Genomic DNA, 20,317 nt, shown 5'->3' on the forward strand with positions numbered 1-20,317 from the left:
ATTCAGAGTCTGATAGGAACTTTTTTTATATATATAGGCCTCTGCCCTAAGTTAAGATAAAAATATGTACCCAGAGGAGAAGAAACAAATTAAGAATAATGTAATTGGATGGGCATGTCAGTCCTTTTATAAGCAACTAACCTTCCCTGTTTATCTCAAAAAACTTGTAACTTCTCTCAGAACTATTATCTAGCCCATTCCAGATTCCTAAGACTGAAGCATAAGAAAGGGGGAAAAGAAACTTTTAGAGATGCAGAATGCTATGGAAGTACCATTGCTGGAAAGTCTAAGAAAAATTTTTTTAAAAAGGAGGCTATAAAATCTTTGTTTGCATCTGTCTGTGTGTTTGTATATGTATGTTATAAATATGTGATATTTTTCTATCTCTGGATGGTATTATCAAGACTAGTTTATAGAAGAGATCTATTTAATTGGCTTAAAGTAAGCACTTATATAAATTATTTCTAAATGTAGTAGAAACTAACTCAAATATTTAACAAGTTAACATGATATAAAATAATCTTTAGTAAATGAGAACTTATTTAAGGTTGTTAGTTTGATTAAAATAAGCATGTTTTCAGAGTTATCAGAATTGGAAATGATGCAGGCATGGTATCTATTTACAAAATTTGTTGGCAAAAATAGTAACTTAGAATGATAGCTGATTTTGTCTAATGTTTCATGAAATTTTTAAAGCACTCTCAATATAATTATTGGAAAGAAGTAAACTAAATAGTTGTAAGAAGGATAAAAGTTTTTGGGTAAACTTTTGAACAATAATTGTGTGTTCTGGTATAGGTACTTAAAATAACTGAAACCTTTTGACAACTTGAAATCTTAGAGTTTTGTTCAATTAAGTTAAATGATAAAGATTTATTATTTATGGGTAATTTCCACATAAGATAAAATATTATAATTAATTACTAAACATAGATTTATCTACCTTATCTTCTTATTTCAAAGAAACTAGAAAAATACTTGGGTTTATCAATAAACACATTTTGTGTCACGCTGAGAAATTTTCTATGAGAAAGCACATCTTTGTAGACAGTATTTGTGGGTCTGCCAATCCACAGGATGCTAATGTAAAAGAATAAGGAAAACAACTCTGTATACAAGAAAAGTAAGAGGTATGTTTTCAGTAAAGAAGGCATAGGAATGGAGATATTTTCATTTGTTTGTTTTGTTAAGAAAGGTAAATTTGTCCTAAAGTACTACGAAAGAGAGAAGACATGGGACAAATTCTGAACGTAAAAAAGAAAGTTTTCCTGGCTCAAAAATTAAAATTTGGTTTTCTTTCTCTCAAAAGGATAATTTTCTTGGACTTTTAGTCTGCTCTTGACAAAGATGTTATGAAAGGTTTTTCTTTACTTTTGACTAAACTACCAAAAAGCAGGGATTTTATGTTTTATCAAAATAAATTTCCTGTATTGTTTTTATCAGGTCTTTAATAACAAGAGTTAAGGTTTTTCTTACATCTATTTAAATTTCTGTATTTGTCTGAAAATATTTAATTGTCACCATGGTTAAATGGATAACTGAGCATTGTTTCACCGTGACCTATGATCCTATTTGACCAAGTGTTCCAAAACCTTTTGATATTTTTGACAACCTTCCCAAAATTCAAATTCAAAATAAAGTCTTTCTTTTGACCTAAAAATAACTTTGAGAATTTCCAGCAGACCCCTGGGACTTCTCAAAGAATTTGTTCTCTCTTCCTATAAAGAGGGATATACTAAACTAGGTTTATTTGATATGTTAAATTGCATGGGAAGCATTGTCAAATAAATGATAATAAACCTTATTAGGTTATATTGTGTAGGTAAATGTTATTAATATGTGTTCTAAAAATTATATAAAATTCCTAAAAATCTGATATGTCCTGGTATAATTCTAGTCGTTATCCTAAAAAGTGCCCTATTGAAATAACTAAATTTCCTTGTCAATTGCATTGTAATCAGATCTTTAACCAAGCCATTTTAAGTCTTTTGCCATTTACAGATAGTTATTGTTTTACTCTGGTGCTTTTGCAAATATAGTTCGTCTTCAGAGAGATTCATGGAAAGACACTGACACTTACTCCAGAATACAGGTTTCTAATGAACTTTCAGATCCTAAAACTGAATTGGGTAAGAAATTAGAGAACTCTAACAAGAGGAACTCATGGATTCATAAAACTGCTAACAAAAGATCAAGATCAAATATTAATTACATAGGACTACATGAACCATGGAGAATGCTCTAATGTTTTGTTTTTCCAAATTTAAAGATATCTTTTCTCTTAAACTATCAACAGTTTGGTAAGTCATACCTTTATGAACAGAGGTGAAACATTTACTTTTTGTCCTTACTTGATACCTCTGGAATTCAGAAACTCTCAATGAGTATTCTTATTTTCACTTATGTCAATAATCAGGCCTATTTTGATATAAAAAATTAGTTTTACTGTGATTACCTTTGATAGAAATGAGGGCAATTGTGGAGAGAAAAATTATGCTGCACCTTTATAGATGTTGGATTATAGTCCTGTTAACTGTCTTTGAGATTTTGTTATATACCTACAGACTGGATTCCCCTGGCCTAAGGTATTGCCTTTGGTATCATTGACTGCTTGCAGTGCCCCCTTTGGAAAACATGAACTGTGCCCTTGTGGGATGGTCACTGTCAGATCAGTGCCTGTTGGTACACAATCTTCTGTTGATCCTTTGTTGCTTTATGCTAGTATGATCACTTACTGCAAGTCTCTAATATCATATACTCAAGCTTATCATCAAGAGGATAAAGAAGCTTTTCTGGATTCCAATTTAAAGGATCCTATTGGCCCCAGTCTAGAGCTTGGCAACTGGGTATTCTCGAAGTGACATCAGAAGAAGACAGCCCTCGAGCTCCATTGGAAAGGACCTTACCATGTGCTCCTAACCACTAACACTGCTGCAGAATTAGAAGGTATTTAACCTTAGAGATACATCTCACAGCTAAATGTCTACCCCTGACATCTGGTCCTATACAGATGCTGGAGACTCCAAATCAAATTGACTAGGAAGACAAGCTGCCAACATCTGAGGCAGACAGCTCCTCCCAAGATTCAGGACCAGAGGTGTGTTCTTACTTTTCCTCCACTTTATTACACCTGCTTCTTTGGACAATATTGGACGCACTTGTCTATCCCCCTTGCCCTCTATTACATTCCAAAGAATATCGTGGCTGCCTGACAATCTAACTAATATAACTCCAAACACAAATTTAGTTTTATATTATGATGATGACTTAGATAAAATGTTAATGACTCCTTGGACATACCCTAATGTTCCCTTGGCTTTTGGGACTTATTGTCTGGGATATATACATTACAAGGGGCCATTATTAGGGAAATTTTTTTGGGAAGGTTTACAAAATAAGTCTGTCATACTTTCTGACTTGTATTGTAATCAAAATACTTTTTATCACAACTTTACCACTATATAGTGTAATACCAGCTTTGCTAGTCAGATAGAAATGCCTATACAAGTAATAAGACTTATACTAATAATAACGATGATGATAAAATGTTTTGGGAATTAGAACTACATCCACCACAAGATGTAATTTCAATGGAATCTAACCAGCCTGAAAAATCACTGCAAGTGGCAACTGAAGATCTTATTACTATATTAAACTCGTCTGCCCAAAGTTATCATAAAGTACACATAAAAGGGGATAAAAGAGGGTAAACAATTACTTAAATTAGTGCAAAATTACCAAGATCCTGTAATGGATTCTTTCGCTTCTTTTCTTGTCTCTTTAAATCCATGCCTACTCCTCATTGGCTACTTCAAATATTATCGATTGGTCTCTTATTATTGTTACTATATCTATTTTATAAATGTTATAAACTGTGATAAAAAAGGTCACACAGAGGTACACATACAATGTGTGGGTGACAATTTGACCTAATTGAAAATATGTATAACCTATAAAATTACTTCCCCTGTCAGTATGTACTTCTATGATTGTCTTTTATATTTGGTCATTTCTTCCCAACATAGATAACGGGGCAGGTCAGTTAATACAAAGCCCAGTTCCAATGGACATGATGGACCCAGGGCAGGAAGCAACCATCCTGGCATTGAGGGACGATACTTTGATCATCAATTCTTTCTTATCAAAAGATTATTGATCAAAAGAGGAAATGACATAAGAAATTTTGTTTTCCAAGTGTAAGAGGAAGCCATTCTGGTTTGAACCTGATTTGGCCTGAGTTTTATTTTAACCAGAGCAGCCTGACTTATGGCCTGTCAAACATACATTGTACATCTGCTTTAGTCGTTACCCTACAGTAAACAACATACAACATACTCTTTGAAGATTAAAAAAATTCATGCCTCCTTTCCTTTTGATGCCAGCTCTCTTTAAAGATAAGATCCTTTCCCACAGTGCCAAGGCCATGTTGACTTGCTACGTATGTGCTGATCTGTAACAAAATATCTCCTTGAACGCTTGAAGGAATCTACTCCTGTCATACTTGACCTATGGCTCTCTGTTGGAAATGGTATACAACTGTGCTGAAAATCAGTCTTCTCCAGAGCACTTTGCACTCCTGGGCTGTAATCCTCAGCTTGACTTGATTAAACTCTCTACTATAGAATGATCATTGATTATTTGCATCAACAGTACAAGGCATTAGGTCCTTGGGATTAATTAGTGTGTCAGTGATTTGAAGTCGCAGGGCAGATTGTTGTGTATTTGTTTCATATAACGTCAAATATACTTCTTTATGACTGAAGTGAAGTTGTTTTAATCCATTTGTTTACGACAAAGACAAAAATAAAGTTGTTGTTTTGATGTAAGAATGAAGTAAGTTGTGTCAGGATGTCATCATCTCATCTGCTGTCGTTGATAAGAACTCAGTAGCTCAGCTGATAACCAGCACTGCTGGGGGCTGATCAGTAAGAACACGTGGAGAAGAAACTATGGCAAGGAGACACTGGACTCAAAATACCCAGAGTCTGTGAGGACTATTTGAGAGATTTGGTCTGGGCAAGGCACCACTTTGCTGACCTAAATAAACTCTCTGAAGACCTTGGGGGCATTAGCTCCTACTGCGGTAAGGCAGCTCCCTTATCAGTAGTGGTGACAAACTGTGCAGAGGCCCCAGGAAGGAGATCAGCCCATCCACCAACATGGCATAGTCGTTCTCTGGGCAACATGCTCTAGAAACTTTTCACTTGCATTTTGCGCTGGCAGCTGGATGTCAGCTCTTGGTTGGTCAAGTCGTCTCTCAAGAGTGCCTACTCATATAAAAAGGTACACCTTGATTAAATTTAGACTTTATTCCTTTCATCACCCCTTGCCTGGAACAATAGTGTGATTAATCTATCATTGGTTTAGAGTATGTTATGTTATTTCTTTATCAACTTATTAAGAGACATTATCATGTATGCTATTGGCTTATGAAACTGTTATAAATACCACAGTGAATCTGTGTTAAATCAACTATTGACAAAGATGGTTTCAGTCTCTGAGCATAATTTTGCCCCCTAAAACAAAACACCATTCAAATAAACTTATTTACCCTTCGCAAATTATTAGGTCCTTTTTCATCTGTTCATCCAAACATTGTATCTTTTTATTATTGAATCTCCTATTTCATTTCATGGAAATGCCAGTGAATACTGTTAAATGGAAAGCTCTTGCTTTGTGCCTGGATTGCATTTGATAACACCTTGAAATTTTGAAATGTAACCTTCAAAAGTGAATGTAATTTCACTCTATTTCTTAAAAACGTGATTATAATATAACTTCTGCTAATGGTTTATCAGAGGAATTAATACATTTATATGGTGATTAAAGATGTCACAAGGCATAGGGAGATTCTTACTTTTTATAAAGAAGTAAATTGTTGAATTAGAGCTCTAAAAATAAGACCTGAGTGAGGATATAATATTTAAACTCATCTTTCTGACCAAAATCATCTCATTATTATTGACAGAAAATTAGTTTCCTAAAATTCATAATTACCATTTTTCTTCCTAACTATATTTATGGTGTGATATAGTTAACACAAATACTACTAAGTATAAATTTAAAATTATGAGACTATTTGGTCATTATAGAGTAAAATTTCCAGAACACTACTGAATTCTATATACTTAATCATAGCAAAGTAACATAGTATCTACTTGCTAGTTATTCCTGTCTCTGCAGACTTCTAGGTAGTGACCACTTTGACTTGCATTTTTTTCATGTAGCGGGCTCCTTTAAAAAAAAAAGAAAATTTAAAAAATTTTAATTAACTGTACTTATAAATTGACAAAAGCATCTAAATGAATAGAACAAGCAAGAATGGAATGTGAAGAGTTTAATCAGATGCTTTCCTAATTGTCAGGTTACACATCCTATCAGAATAATTCCACAAACACTACCTCTTTAAATATTTGAGCTCTGAATATATAAATTCAGTGTGGAACAAAAGGATGACACTATTGTCCAATTTTCCTTCTTAAAGCAATGCCTAAACAGCTGCATGGAAAATTTGTTGTATAGTAATTTTTGTCCTTGCCTGTTTTATACCTAACAATTAAATAATAAATGTGAAATGTATTTTCTCTCATTTTTAAAAATTATAAAAGCAGAATTTCTTTTAAAATATTTCATAATTTAGATTCATACAGGTCAGAGTTGCCTTTTCCTCTAATTATTCTGAAAGAATAAAGTTTTATGTTCTCACTATTACACTTAAAACCTTGATTTGGTAATTCCCAGTGATCATTAAAACAAAGTGCTTTGACACTGGAAATTATTACATGGTCTTATATTCATAGCTTAATGTGTTCAACATATTATAATTACAATAATTGAGCCTAAAATACCCATATGCATTTGTAATAACCAAATTTATTTTAGAAAAGTGACTTTCATGAGATTAATGCAGATATACACATTTATTTAGCATTGCAGTTTGCACGCTATATATTTACAATCCATGGTTGATATGGGAAACAAAGAAAAAATGATACTTTGAAATTGTCTGAATACTTAATGTAAAGCCTTTCTATTTATAAAACCCAAGAATCTCTATATAACTATTAAATGTGTAAGTCAGGGCTATAGGGAACCTCCATTTATTAGTGGAACAGAGAAGTATCTCATCTATGCACAGAGTCAGGCAGAGCCTGGTGTATTTTAGGAGTCACAAACGGAAGCTTTGTTATTAGTATTTAGTGCAATTTTTGAATGAAAAATTTAAAAAGGGGAGAGAAAGGACCAAGAAAATATTCAGGATCTGCTTAATAAAGCCAATTGTACATAGTAAGATTTAGATACTAAAAAAAAATCTCTTCTTAAAATTAGGACACTAAAGAATATTTTGGAAAATAAAAACTATGGTGAAAATATATAAATAGCATTTAAAATGCTGGAGATTATGTTTATCTAATTGATACAATTCTTTACTTGTATAAAATACACAGTCTTAGAATAAGTAAAGCTTAGCAAACTCTGCATTTAGGCTCATGTAATTTTCTGGTTACAAATGCATTATTAAAATAAAATAGAAATCAACATATTTTTGTAGTTATAATTATTCTTAATATTTTGCCTTTTAACTTTTATACACCATAACAGTGTTACATTATGACATGCTTTCAGTCTGCAATATATTATACTGAATTTTGTAGAAATACAAAGATACAGTCTGATTAAATATCATATCCTACAGTCTAAGTCTACAGATTAGAAAACTGGAATCATCTATTTTAACTTCTTTATCTGTAAAATGGTAATAAGTAACCTTAAGTATCTCATAAATAGTTTCTAAAAAAATAATGTAAAGTAAATTCTTAACAGCTAAGGAGTCTCCTTAAGAGAAAGATATTTGTTATTATTTTGTTTCCTTATAACAAGTAAAATTATAAGACTAAAATATATTATTCCAGTACCCAAGAAAGTGATATATACTTTTAAAATAAGTTATTATATTCTTGTTTTCTGTTCTCTTGTTGCTATTTTGTTGAAAATATAACTTGCCCCTCCACTTTCAGGCAGATTCACCGTTCAATATAACAAAAGGAATATATGTCTGAATTTAAATAAATTATTATTATTATAGGTATATTATTTTTTATTAATATTATACTATACAATACTGTACTGTAGTATACTATACTATATTATACTACTATAAAATAGTTATTATTACAATTATTACAGTTATAATATATTAATGTTATATTATTATATTATATAGTTATGTTATTTTACAGATGAGTAGACTTGCTTTTGTTCTTTGCAAGTCATTGGAATTGGGCCCTGCCATGGCTAGTGCAATGTGCACACTCTTCAGAGAAGGGAGATAATGTTAGGAAGACACACACTCTTTTTAAAGACAGTGTTTTATTTTCCTTTTACAAGAGATCTAATATACTTAGTTACAGGTAACATCACATTTTTAAGGCCAATGTTGAAGAGGCAAAAAAAAAGAGCCTTTTGGTTATAATAGAGACCAGCATACCAGTCCTGATGGTTGCTTTTTACTAAATAACTTAAAATAAGATGCTCAAAAGAAAACAAATTTTCAAGTGTTTTCTTCAGTGCCGTCACTGTCCTGGTTGGTCCAGGGTATGCTTGGCTAAGTGCCTGAGCCTCCCGGTTAAAGTCCATTTTAAAAGACTTAGTGGGAGAGCTTATAGAGTGCAGCATTGTTTGAAAGCCTTTAGAAAGGTTCCTTGCTTTGGGCTACAATCTTTGTGTGGTATTTTTGGTTTCCAGTTTTTTAGTCAACATTCTGAAAATATAACCTCCTCACTCAGTGCCTTAATTATACGTAAACGGTGACTTAATAAAACACATTCATCGTGTGCATTAGGTGATGCGAATTCTCACCAACTTGCGGCTCCTTCTTGCAGGCCCTTCCCTCCCGCATCCTCGGTAGCTTTCAACGGCCTGAGCTACATTTAACCCGGTTTGACCTGCCTCTCTGACCCGCTACTCTAAAACAGAAAGTACGTATGCAAAGTCCTTAAGGTATAATTCCTACTTAAAACATGGTCTCCCAGGGGCAAGGCCTTGCTCAGTTATGCTTCTAGCCTGTGTTTATCACTCTGCAGACACTGCAATATGAGACAAGTGTTGGTTTAGCACTTGAGCCACGACTGTGCAGTAAACAAGGCCAGAGTTGATGCCAAGCACTACAACTCCCGCTTCACATTTCAATTATATTTAAATGAGATTGCCTAATGCAAGTGTTTAAATGTTCATTAAAATTAACCTTTCGAATCCAGAGGGCACAGTGGGCCCTCTTGATAACACTAAACTTTTAGATTTGGGTTTCCAATTAGTACTGCATAAATGAAAAATTCAAGGGGTTTGAAATGTCAAGAATGCTTTAAAATATATATTGACTTGGCTAAGAACTTTAACTCTGTCTCATAGTTAATGTTCTCTTGGTGTTTTTGTGATATGATTACTAATAGTCATTGACTATTTAACGCCAATAATGTCCTCAGAGCTAACGAAGCACAGGCACCGTATATCAAAAAAAAAAAAAAAAAAAATGATAATATTAACTCAAGCAAGAATTATAGTAGAGAACATACTTAGGTTGAATTACAAGCTTGAAAGAAATTTTGAATAGCCATAGTCTGTTCAATATTTTAGGAGCAATTTCACCACAGACATCCCTAGTAAGTGAGAACCTACTATATTTCAAAGGCCACCAGTATCTTCAGAAAATTCATTAGGATCTGTTGTCACTTCTTGCAGGTATCAACCTATAAGACTTAGAGTCAGAGGGCTTTCCAGAAAGCTTGAGACCATACGCTCAATGCTGGATGTGTGAGATCTGGGTGGAGCAAAGGATGTTGTGGCAGCAGCATTATAAGTCATTTGAATTTAAAGGTAGAGCTTTCAAGTCCACATCTGAAGGCCTTTCAGAAACTAGAGGGCAAAAGAGAATTCCTAATATGAGACTAAGGCCTTCTGGGTACCCAGCCTGTGTGGGCTCTGGGATAAATTATTAATAAGCCCCCTAGAAGAGCTTATCGTTGAGGAACAGAGATCCAAAGCAGATTTAAATATAATCTGAGACATGATAGGACAGAGGTGTTCATACTGTACTGTGGGAGCCTGGAGGAGGGGTACTCAGCACCATCTGGGGGTTCATGGGAGGCTTTTGACTCAGTGAGCAGTGAGTACCTTGGATGCCCTAAGCATTTTATACATTTTATTAAATTTTAATTGAATTTCAATCAGCAAAGCCAAGATTCCTGAAGTTTCTTCAATGCATATGTTTTCCCTTAAGGCCAGTAAAATGAAAAAAACAGCAGAGCCTTGTGAATTGCTATAAGGCTTTTGCTGTTCTTTTTACACTTATTCCCCTCTCCAAATCCCTTAAACTCTACGGGGATGGGGAGGAACAGACAAGTACGGAACTGCTTGGTCTGGGTGGTGCTGGCAAGACCAGGAAGCCCTGCAGCTGCACGGAAGACCCTGGGCTAGATGGGGCCACTGCTTCTGCCTCTCTCTCCTCCAGGTCTCCTGTCCTGACCTTTTTCTAGATCCTTTTCTCTTGACCATTATCTTGAGACATGAAGCTTAAAGTCTTGCTTCATATATCCGCATACGTATTTGCATACATCAACAATTTTCACTCATTATGCTCATAAACAATAATTCATACACAATAACAATATTTCTTATGCATTTCTAAAATAGAAGTGAAGTCATAAACTAAGAGAGGACCTCAGAAAGTACATCTTTTCTATAAAACCACTCTCTATCATAGAGATTGCTTCTCTAATCTTTATAATGATTCTCTTAGGTATGTATCATTATTCTCTTTTCATAGATGAGAAAACTGACTTTGGAGTCAGTTCCTTGTTAGAGTTGTTCATTCATTCTTTGAACAAGTGAAGAGCTTCTATTTGCTAGGCACAATGGTACCAGAGACACGTCTTGCCAACAAACACCTCACAGTCTCAGTAGAAACAAAGCTGTGTGTTTATCACACCATTCTCTTTTCCTGGATACACAAGAAAACTGGATTTCTCTGCCCCTCACCTTCTACTGCAGCTAGAGCAGGGCCATGTGACTGAGTTTTGGCCAACGGTGAGTAAAAGTAACAGAAGTCACTTCTAGGCCTGGCCCTGGAAAAAATCATCTCATCAGATCTTTCAGTCCTCTCTTCCCTGGGGCAGGCTACACAGACTCAGCTGACATAGCTACAGTGAGGAGGGCCTCCCAGTCTGCACTGAACTGTGACATGAGGGAGAAATAAACTTTTCCTGAGTTAAACTGCTGATATTTGAGGTTTTATTTGTTACCACAGTATAGTCTATTCTTTCTTTCTCATCTAATATGAAGTTTCATGGGTGAGACAGACACTAGACAATTGAATACAAAAACAAAAACTGCTTGGAAGGGAACAAATTGAGTACTCTGAACTGGAATAACAAAGGAGAGCTTTGTTGTTGAGTGGATCATCGTTCAGGAATATTCCCTTTCTACCCCCTATATTTCCATGGAGGAGTATACCACTAAGGTTGGGTTTGGCTCTGTGACTTGCTTTGGCCAACAGAATAGGCAGAAGTAATGGTGGACCAGTGCTGAGCCTAGGCATTAAAACGCCTTGTATATTTCTGTTCATACTGTTACAACTCTGTCATGTGTAAGGGCTATGAAATGAACATGTCCAGATTAGCCCACTGGTCCTAGGAGGAAAATGAGAGAACATGAAGCAGAGTTGTATAGCAGAGGCATCCTACATCAGCTGACTTCCAACTGACCTCCACACATGAACAAGCCAAAATGCAATCAGCAGAGACAACAAGTGAAACCCAGCCTAGCTCGACAGACCCCCAACCAATCCCCAGACATTTGGGCTAAATAAATGCTCGTTATTGCATGCCACTGAGATTTTATTGGTGCTTGTTATGCAGCATTATTGTAGTGATAGCTAACTGATACATCTCAGAAAAGTGGTCAGGGGAGACCTCGTTGAGAAGGTAACATATAAGCAGCCACCTAAGGAATGAGAGAGAGCTATCTACATAAGCAGTTGATAAGAAAATTCCAGGGAGAATGATCAATCTTCAAAAAGACACTAAGGTATGTGCCATACTTTGAGGAAATAAATAATGGCCAGTATGCCTGAGTCTGATCAGCATGAATAACAATAACCCAAAAATAGATTGACGAGATAGATCAGACCTGGTAGCCCCTGGCAGGAAATTAATTTTTTAAATTTCTAAGAGTCAGTAGAATCTTCAGATTATCTGTTTAAGGTCAGTTTAGAAGTGGAAAATGAGTTGAAAGAAAGGACAATGAATACTTGACTTGAAAATGCACTTATATAGCAAGCTCCTTGTTTTTACTTTGATTTTATGCCTTGTGTGTATATGTAGTGGCTCTGAGAATGCCAGTGGAGATCAGAGGCCCTTCCACATTCACCTGGCACTGCTACCTGGCATGCCAGGTACGACAGATAAGAGCAGGAGGCCCAGGAACTCTAACCAACTTCACAGAACTCTTTGCTGATCTCTCCGTCTACTTTTATTGGCCTAATCGTGTATATAATTTATCTTACCCAGGGGACTCTCTATAGCACCACTACCCTCTTAAACCACTCCATAGAACCACATGGTCCAGCAGAGTATATAATGTGCAGCGAGGGATACAAGAGAGTCATAAACGGGCCTCTGTAACTTAATTCCACTGGCATCTCACCTTGGCCTATTTGGGTCTTCATTGTTGCTTTTTTGTGTGGGTGCTGAGCTAACATCTGTGGCCAATCCTCCTCATTTTTGGCTTGAGGAAGATTATCCCTGAGCAAACATCTGTGCAAATCTTCCTCTACTTTATATGTGGGACACTGCCACAGCATGGCTGGTGAGTGGGGTAGGTCTGCTCCCAAGATCTGAACCCAGGTGGCCGAAATGGAGCACATGGAACTTTAACCACTGGGCCATGAGGCTGAGCCCTCTTCATTGCTTTTTGTCAGTTCTAAGGCAGCAGTCTGCTTCCTCATTGGTCTCAAGGACTCTAACTTCAGCTACCTCCAAGACTACAGTACAGTCTAGAGAGGACTTCCTAAAACATTTCATCATGCATATTTGACTCAGGAGAACAAGGGCAAGGAAAAGGAGAACCAATATTTACTGAAGGCATATTTTATTCCTGATATTATCCTAGATGATTAGAGATGATGCTTCTCTCAAGTTGGTTTCTCCCTGCTGCAGACTCTGCCTAAGATAAAGATTTGAGAATAAATACTTTATTTGGGAGGCAATCCTAGGACACACCAGTAGAAGGGTAAAGAAGTGAGACACAAGGGGAGGAAGGCAGAAATGCATGCATGATGAAGCAATTACCACTCCAGGCAACTAAGTCTCTATCGTGTGGAATATACCTCAGGGTGAGCCGTCAGAGGAGTGAGGAAGGTGGGCTAGTTATTCGCCCACCCCCGTCTGTCAGTGACTGAAGGCTGTACCTGGGGGTGTTGACATCTCTGTACTTCAGGCTGCGCTGAACACAAGCTGAAAGAGCGTTCTCAAGAGGATTCCGCAGTGCTTGCACTTAGATGCCATGGGTATGCAGTAGGACGTTAAGGGTCAGGAGGACATGGGAGGGCCCCCAATAGGCACAGAACCTTTTTCTCATTTATTCCTCATTAATGTCACCAGTTTAGAGGGGCTTCCCTGACTACTTAATTTAAAGACACATACCCCAGTTCTTTATCATTTGTTCCTGTCATTCTGAGCCCTTATCACAATCGTTCACTATTAATTTCCTTCTTTCCTTGTATATTTTCTGTATTTGTTCTTAGACTCTGAGCATAATGAGGTCAAGAACTGAGTTTGTTTTATTCAACAATGACTAGTACAAAGTAGGAACCTGATATTTGTTGAATCCATTATTGAACGACAGCCCTATGAGGTAGGTAATGTGTTCTTCATTACTGGATGGGATTACTGAGGCCATGTTGGTGGTGACAGGATTCCAGTCGATGATGGTCTGACATAAAATCCTATACTCTTTACTATACTGTGATAATGATGCCATGCTGCTTTCCTATTTCCTGCTTCAGAAAACTCAATTATTTCCTATATCCTACATCATTAAATCTAAATTCCTCTGCTTGACTTTCAATTCCTTCTATAATCTGGCTAGTTAGATTAGTCTTGCACCTTAAAAAAAATTAGTGCACAAATACATTATAGAATGAATGCAATGTCGCTTAAAACCATATGTGAAAATGACTTGCAGATTACTTATTGTCAACAATTAGTTTAATACAAGAAACAGTGTGATCTGGCCTCTCAAAAGTCCAGTGTAAAAGGCTAAATGAATATAAATATAATGTCTAGAGCAGTCAGAGGGTGGGTGTGAGGGATGGTGAGTGCAAGACTGTTTCTGAGGCCAAAATGACTGGAACTCAGAGTAACTGATGACAGAACAGCAAAATTCCTTTTATCCATGCATAGGTGAGCGATTTTGCTTTAGATGGTTGGGCCTGAACAAAAACCACACAATTATACAAGCAAAATAGAACGAGAAGGATGAAGTCAGAAACAAAAGAACAAGAAAACAATGTATTCCTACTTATATTTGCTAAGGATGTGTAGATGCTTTCATTTACATTATCTCACGTAAGCCTTAGGACAAGGGCATTAGCATGACTGTAGGGCCTTACAAAAGCATGAAAAGAATTTAGTATTCAGTCATGCAGTAAAGAAATTACTGAAATGAGCGAGTTGTACCTGAGTAGTAGGTTGAAAATTCACATAAAAAACAATTAGGTGATAACATGACCATTTTTTTTTTGGAGGAAAGATGTGATAGAACGTATTGATTGATCAAAAATATTTGAAGTATTTCCCTGTACTATCAGGCTCCTCCTTCTGGGTGCTTCTTCCCATGGGAAGATCATACTTCCTGTCCCAATGATGTCAGTTTAGGCCACGGGACTGGCTTTGGAATGGGATATAGCCAAGGGGAAGCTTTAAGCCAGCCTGTGCTTCTCCTGATGCTCTTTGCCCTCTGTGGCAAACTCTAGCTAGGGGCTCCATTTTCTATATAGATTCTGGAACACAAGATGGCAGAGCAGAGCCCTAGCTAATATGTAGCCAACATGTAATGGTGGTGAAAAATAAACCTTTGTTCTCGTAAACACTAAGGTTTGGGTTATTTATTGTGAAACAGTAAAAGTTTTGTGAGAAGACGTGGGTAAAAGTGCCTTTCTAATTTTGGGAAAGTTTACAAATTAAAAATTGAGATCATGCAGAAAACCACTTTCTACTCATAATTTTGAGTTTAATGTAGGAAAAACTTACATAAATGGTATTAAAAGTGTTTATAAAATTCAAAACAATTTCATATATTAGGACATAAGGGCACATGACTCCAAATGAAATGAGAAATGAATTATTGAGTTGTGACATTTAGTTAAAATATGTAGGAGAATTTTGTTTAGTTGGTTAATAGGAGTATCATAATGCTTAAGAAAACTTGAAATTTACTACATTTATACATTTAATTGATTAGATTTGCAGGAGTGGTTTAAGTAGTTGGGAAGGTTTTGTTTGTTATATCAAGGCTTGAAGTACCTAATAAAGTAGATAAAATGTATTAGATTTATGAAGAAAATGGAAATATTTCAAAAAATTTAACAGTTTCTAAATAATAAAGTTTTAAAGTGATTGTTAAAGTTTACCAAATTTATAAATAGAATAAAATTTGTATTCAGTTTTAAAAAATACTGAAAAACTAAGTTTGTTAAACAATTTGACTTTTATAAAATAAGCATTAGTTTAAAATTTCAAATAGCAATTTTAATTTAATTTTAAATTAAATTAAATAGTCTGTACTGTGCACAAAAGCAATCCTATTACATTAAAAAAATCACAAAAAAAGTCAATATAAAGTAGTAATATATTTCCCAGTTTATAGATGTGGAAATGGAGGCTCAGAGAAATTAGTCACCCAAAGCCAAAATTATGGTAATATAGTCAATTTAGTAATTCTACAATTTGCAAAATGGCTTTCAAATGCTTCATAAAATGTACTTGATTCATTTTTTGCCTTTAAAATGTTAATGCTTGTTTATTGATAAAAATTTTCTAAATTGTCACATACTGGCATGCCTCATTTTATTGCACTTTGTTTTATCGTGCTTCACAGGTATTACCTTTTTTACAAATTGAAAATTTGTGGCAACTCTGTGTTGAGCAAGCCTATTGGTGTCATTTTTCCAAAGCATTTGCTCATTTCATGTCTCTGTGTCACATTTTAGCAATTCTCACAATATTTCAAACATTTTCATTATTATCATATTTGTTATGGTGATCTGTGATCAGTCTTCTTTGATGTTACTACTATCATTGTTTTGGGGCGCTGCAAACTGCACTCATATAAGACGGCAAACTTAATCGATAAATGTTGTGTGTGTTCTGACTGCTCCATGACCAGCCATTCCCCTATCTCTCTCCCTCTCCTCTGGGCTCCCTATTCCCTGAGACACAATAATATTGAAATTAGGCCAATTAATAACCCTACGATGGCCTCTAAGTGTTCAAGTGAAAGGAAGAGTCGCACATCTCTCACTTTAAATCAAAAGGTAGAAATGATTAAGATGCATGAGGAAGGCATGTCGAAAGCCAAGATAGGCTGAATGGTAGGCCACTTGTGCCAAACAGTTAGCCAAGTTGTGAATGCAAAGGAAAAGTTCTTGAAGGAAATTAAAAGTGCTACTCCAACAGCAACTAGAAGGATGTGCAACTATGACATACAACTATCTACTGGGGCTTTGGGGGAAAAAAGGAGGAGGATTGGCAATAGACATTAGCTTAGGGCTGGTCTTCCTCAGCAAAAAGAGGAGGATTGGCATGACTGTTAGCTGAGGGCTGATCTTCCTCACACACACACAAAAAAAGTGCTACTCCAGTGAACACATGAATGATAAGACAGAAAAACTGCCTTATTGCTGATATGGAGAAAGTTTTAGTGGTCTGGATAGAGGATCAAATCAGCCATACCATCCCTTTAAGCCAAAGCCTAATCCAGAGCAAGGCACTAACTCTCTTCAATTCTGTGAAGGCTGAGAGAGGTGAGGAAGCTGCAGAAGAAAAGTTTGAAGCTAGCAGAGGTTGGTTCATGAAGTTTAAGGAAAGAAGACATCTCCATAACATAAAAGTTCAAGGTGAAGCAGCAAGTGCTGATGTAGAAGCTGTGGCAGGTTCTCCAGAAGATCTAGCTAAGATAATTAACCAAGGTGGCTACACTCAACAACAGATTTCCCATGCAGACGAAACAGCCTTATATTGGAAGAATATGCCATCTAGGACCTTCATTGCTAGAGAGGCGAAGTCAATGTCTGGCTTCAAAGCTTCAAAGGACAGGCTGACTCTTTTGTTAGGGGCTAATGCAGCTGATCACTTTAAGTTGAAGCCATTGTTCATTCACCATTCCAAAAATCCTAGGGACCTTAAGAATTATGCCAAATCTACTCTGCTTGTGCTCTATAAATGGAACAACAAAGCCTGGATGACAGCACATCTGTTTACAACATAGTTTACTGAATATTTTAAGCCCACTGTTGAGAACTGCTGTTCAGAAAAAAAGATTCCTTTCAAAATATCACTGCTCATTGACAATGTACCTAGTCATTCAAGAGCTCTGATGGAGATGTACAACGAGATTACTGTTGTTTTCATGCCTGCTAACATAACATCCATTCTGCAGCCCCTGAGCAAGCAGTAATTTTGATTTTCAAGTCTTATTTTTTAATAAATACATTTTGTAAGGCTACAGCTGCCATAAATAGGGATTCCTCTGATGAATCTGGGCAAAGTAAATTGAAAAACTTATGGAAAGGATTCACCATTCTAGATACCATTAAGAACATTTGAGGTTCATGGGAAGAGGTCAAAATATCAACATTAACAGAAGTTTGGATGAAGTTGATTCCAACCTTCATGGATGACTTTGTGAGGTTCAAGACTTCAGTGGAGGAAGTAACTGTAGATCTGGTAGAAATAGCAAGAGATCCAGAATTAGAAGTGGATCCTGAAGATGTGTCTGAATTCCTGCAATCTCATGATAAAACTAATGGATGAGAAGTTGCTTCTTACGGATGCGCAAAGACAGTGGTTTCTTTCTTTTTTTTTTTTTTGATGAGGAAGAGTAGCCCTGAGCTAACATCTGTTGCCAATCTTCCTCTTTTGCTGAGGAAGACTGGCCCTGGGCTAACATCCATGCCCATCTTCCTCTACTTTATACGTGGGACGGCTGCCACAGCATGGCTTGATAAGCTGTCTATAGGTCCTGCCCAGGATCTGAACCTGTGAACCTTGGGCCTCCAAAGCGAAGTGTGCGAACTCAACCACTACACCACCAGGCTGGCCCCTGAAAGTGGTTTCTTGAGATGGAATCAACTCCTGGTAAAGATGTTGTGAAGATTGCTGAAATGCCAACAAAGGATTTAGAATATTACATAAACTTAGTTGATAAAGCAGTAGCAGGGTTTGAGAGGGTTGACTCCAATTTTGAAAAAAGTTCTGTGGGTAAAATGCTATCTAAACAGCATCACATGCTACGGAGAAATTGTTGATGAAGGGAAGTCAATTGATGCAGCCAACTTCATTGTTGTCTTATTTTAATAAATTGTCACAGCCACCCCAGCCTTCAACAACCACCACCCTGATCAGTCAGCAGCTCTCAAGACTGAGGTAAGACCCTCCACCAGAAAAAAGAATATTACTTGCTGAAGGCTCAGATGAGGGTTAGCATTTTTTAGCAATAAAGCATTTCTTAATTAAGGTATGTGCGTTGTTTTTTTTAGACATAATGCTATTGCACACTTAATAGACCACAGTGTAGTGTAAACATAATTTTTATATGCACTGGGAAACGAAAAAAATTCCTGTGACTTGCTTTATTGCAATATTTGCTTTATTGTAGTGGTCTGGAACCGAACCTGCAATATCTCTGAGGTATGCCTGTATAAATAAGGTCTTAGCTAGTATAGATATTTGTATACTGGAAGAAAATTATTCTCTGGTTGATTTTTCTTTTGAAAATGTTTTGCTTCCCCAACTGGTTGGGTTATTTCTTAAGAAGAGAAGAGATTTGATCTCTGGAAAGCACCTAATAAAAAAACTGTGCACATAGCAAGTGCTCACTGAACTAATGAGAAAAGTGCACAAAAAAATAGCATTTTTAAAATTATCATTTTATTTCCTTTTCTTTCCGTCCTTCATAAAAGATTTTGAGGAGGCTTATAATAAAAGATAGGTACAAACTAGTTTTAAGTAAAAAAAAAAATTAGAACCATAAAAAGAAAAAAAAAGAAAAGCCTCTATTATAAGACTAATGCGTTTACTGTGACTTAGCATTGAATGTATCTTTTTGCTTCCTGAAAGAGAGGCAACAAAAGAAAAGTATAGACCACAAATTTTTTCAATCTGTTTCAAGAAAGCACATCAATTCTGATACAAAATTCTTAAAGGTGTCTAATTTGTGGGTATGTATCTTGTAATTTAGATGCCTGTAAAAAAAACACTGACCACATCCCTTACTTTTTCGAGTTTAGAAAAGAAATGGAAGACATTTGAATAAAATAAAGAGTAGTGATTAGGTCAAATGAATGATAATCTATATCTATCCATTATGTTGATAGCCTTTCACTATGAATTATTTTTGTGTTAGTTAAAGAACAAGGCTCAAAATGAAGTCGATATACATGTAACATACACATAATAAACATGCTATATATGTACACACACACACAAACATATTCACACAACTTTGGAGATTTGAAGCAACAATTATGTAATCTGTTGAAGGATTCTCATAGATGAGAGATTTAAATTTATTTTTAGAATAGATATGTAGATATGTAATTAGTGGGATATCAAAAAGGACTCTAAAGTTACGCTATCCTTGGATAAATTAGCTAACAAGTGCAATTTAAGATTAAAAAATAATCTCCTCAATTCTCATAGTCCCTTCTAAAAATTTATCTAAAACTCAGATTTGACATTGAAATATAAAAATACAGCATTAATTTTATGAAACAAAGTAAAACAAGATTTATTTGTCTTTATCTTGAAGCACTAAAAAATTAGAGAAAGTAAATAATCTATTTTTTAACCATTTATAATCTTAAAAAAATGATGCCAGGAGAGACTCATTTCTGTGAGATTTTTCAAGATCAAATAGATCAGGACAAAGTAAGAGTGAAATGTGGTTTGTGAGTCTGAGGTGAGATTCATTTAATTAAAAGTTTTGGTGTTTGGGCCGGCCCTGTGGCTTGGTGGTTAAGTGCGTGCGCTGCGATGCTGGTGGC

Source organism: Ceratotherium simum, chromosome 2 (genome assembly GCF_057802395.1).
Source record: "Ceratotherium simum simum isolate JZ-2026a chromosome 2, ASM5780239v1, whole genome shotgun sequence".
Taxonomy (NCBI): domain Eukaryota; kingdom Metazoa; phylum Chordata; class Mammalia; order Perissodactyla; family Rhinocerotidae; genus Ceratotherium; species Ceratotherium simum.